The following is a 3154-nucleotide window of genomic DNA, read 5'->3' as shown; positions in this document are numbered from 1 at the left end:
GTGCATTAATGAATTCCACGAGTTATTTTTAATACAATGAGATCATTACTTGATTCTTTCATATCACTTCTAAATTCTGCTATAGAGAATAAAATTAAAGAATACAAACCAAAGCAAATCTCACCTATGTGCTATTATTATTTCATTTTCTTCTTCAGGTCTGTATAGATTTTCTCATTATATTTAAAATTAAATAACAGGTATTTGACCAACTGTAACTATGAATAACCCTGGAATGCTTAGATGATACAAGTTGGGACATTGCAGAATTTTGGGAAATGAAATTGATCTAAAGCATGTCATCTCAAAGCACTTACACTCACTCCCTAAACTGTAAGACAAAGTTGCATAGGATAAGGCTCTTACTTGGTGAAGTTTCAGTAACAACTAAAAGATCAATGACAGTCTAAAGGAGGAAAGACTAGGATGACTTAGAATGATATAACAACATGTCAATAGAGATGTGACCATGTCACTTAGTCATAAAAGGACAGAATGCTGCTAAGAGGAATCCAGAGATGATATTGAACACCACATGGTAAGAGAGAGTCAGAAATGCAGAGAGTGTCAGATGCTACTGTGATATCAGACATACGCAAATGTGGTAACCAGACTGGGAACTTTTCTGGGAAGTAATTAGGGCTCACAGAATTGGGGAGAATATGGAGAAATTCATATATCATTGCTGACCTAATGCTGTATATTGCATAATCAGTACTCTAGAGAGAAAATATTCTCATTTCTATAGGTTACAGGAAGTGAGAATGGACAGTAATTCACAATCAGAAACAACAGCTCTCTATTCAACTCTGTATGGAAGCGCTGAGCTTTATGGCAAAGCAGAGAGTCCAATAGCTACAACAATGGCCTCAAATTTACCAATGACTATGAAGATGTCACAGGACCATGTACCATTTTTTTCATTCTGTTCTGCATGTGGTTGCAATGAGTCCGCAATGACCAGTGACAACTAACAAGAAAAGTCTGACTAGCAGGGAAAAGTGATCCAAGTAACAAAAACATAGGGTAGTAAATGAGAAGATTGGTTTATGGTTATGGTTATGAGTGAGTGAGTGTGCGTGTGTGTGCATGTGTGTGAAGACGGTACTTGTAGTTTCGAACATGCTGATTTTAAGATGATAGTAATATAGTCAACCAATTTAGATATGTCTGGTCAGAGATGGGGAAAAGTAAATGCTCCACTTGGAGGGACATGTGGAACTGAGAGTGGACATGGTCACAGGAAAGGGAGAGAAGCAGAGAAATATAGATTAAGTGGAAACCAAAGTTGAAGAAGAGAGGGAACAAAATGGTCCAGCTAAGGAAGCATATCAGAATAATGGTTAGGCAAAGAAGGTAATTAAAGTAAAAGGAAGATAGAGAGACAGGTATGTATATATGCGTATAAATTTCTACATATACATAGGTATGTCTCCTCTGTTGAGTCCTGGTGGCTCAGGGGTTAAGAGCTCAGGCTGTTAACCAGAAGGGTGGCAGTTCGAATCCACCAGCCACCACTCCTTGGAAACCCTATGGGGCAGTTCCACTCTGTCCTATAGGGTTGCTATGAATTGGAATTGACTCCACGGCAACAGGTTTGTTTTTTTTGGGTCTTTGGTCCTGTATATGTCAATAGAAAAACATTATTCCTATGAATTCAGCCAAACTTTGCAGTGAACTCAGATTAAGTGGAATGCTAAATGAGTAATATCATCCTAGCTGTAAACATGTCTTATGGCATAAAACCTTCCTGAGTGTTCCTTTTATCTCTTTGTTTCTCAGGCTGTAGATGATCGGGTTTAACACTGGGGTAATAACCCCATACAGCATTGAGATGAGCCTGTCTCAGGCTGGGGAGTGGTGACTGGAGGAGGTGTGGATGTAGGTAAATATCATTGTACCATAGAACAAACAAACCACAAGGAGGTGGGAAGCACATGTGGAGAAGGCTCTGCGCTTCCGTTCCGCTGACCTGATCTTCAGGATGGTGGATATGATGTAGGTATAAGAGATACCAGTGATCAGGAAGGCGTTGACCCCTAAGACAATTCCTAGCACAATGAGAAGCATTTCTGCCACATATGTGGAAGAGCAGGAGAGGGCCACCACTGGAGGGATGTCACAATAATATTGGCTGACCTGATTAGACTTACAGAAAGACAGGTGGAATGTGAACACTGCGTGCAGAAAAGAATTGAGAAACCCTGCTCCCCAGGTACCAGCCATGAGCTGGACACAGCACCCCTTTGTCATGATGAGGGTGTAACGAAGGGGTAAACATATGGCCATGTACTGGTCTTAAGCCATGACAGCGAGAAGGAAGACTTCAGCGCCTACCAAGGCCACCAGGAAATAAAGCTGCAAAGCACACCCAACAAAAGAAATGCTTTGATTCTCAGTCAAGAGGTTCTTGAGCATCTTAGGAACAGTAGTTGATGGGCAGAAAATATCTAAGAAGGACAGATTTGCCAAAAAATAATACATGGGTGTGCACAGCTTTTGCTCAGTCCCAGTGGTGAGGAGAATGGCCCCATTTCCCACCAAGGTGACCTCATAGATGGCAGCAAAGCCCACAAAGAGAGGATAGCACACCTCCGGGAGGTCAGAGAGCCCTATGAGGATGAACTCTGTGATGATGGTTTGGTTGTAGATACCCATGAACTCTTGGTTAATTTTCTTGGTTATTTATTCTTGCTTAATTTTCAAATTACTTTTAGATATACCTTAATAGTCCAAATAATCACTGTGTTTAAAAAGCCATTGCCACTGAGTCAATTCCAACTCATGGTGACCCTATAGGACAGAGTCAACTGCCCTATAAAGTTTCTGAGGAGTGCCTGGTGGATTCAAACTGCTGACCTTTTGGTTAGCAGCTGTAGCTCTAAACTACTACCCCACCAGGGTTTCCTCACCATGTACAGGACTTCTTACAGAAAGACTAACTAAAGGTCTGCAAAGCAATACTTCTGTGAATTTCCTATGTTGCATTAAAAAAACAACTTCTTTATGTTTATATCACATGTGCATGACAGAAAATTCAAACAGAAAAGATGGTTAGAAAATTGAATTCAAATGTCACTTTCTGTGTCATCTCCACTCACCAATTATTTTAGCTTATGGAAAGTGGCAATGCTTTCTTGGTGCAGATAAAATG

The 3154-nt window shown here is 40.4% G+C and overlaps 1 pseudogene; it reads right to left on the bottom strand.

Moving 5' to 3' along the window:
- Nucleotides 1-1470: 1470 nt before the first annotated feature.
- On the bottom strand, nucleotides 1471-2749 carry LOC100661399 (olfactory receptor 5V1-like; annotated as a pseudogene).
- Between the last annotated feature and the right edge of the window lie 405 nt (nucleotides 2750-3154).

Source organism: Loxodonta africana, chromosome 16, assembly GCF_030014295.1.
Source record: "Loxodonta africana isolate mLoxAfr1 chromosome 16, mLoxAfr1.hap2, whole genome shotgun sequence".
Taxonomy (NCBI): Eukaryota; Metazoa; Chordata; class Mammalia; order Proboscidea; family Elephantidae; genus Loxodonta; species Loxodonta africana.
The sequence above is the reverse complement of the archived record's forward strand: the minus strand, read 5'-3'. Positions and strand labels throughout refer to the sequence as shown.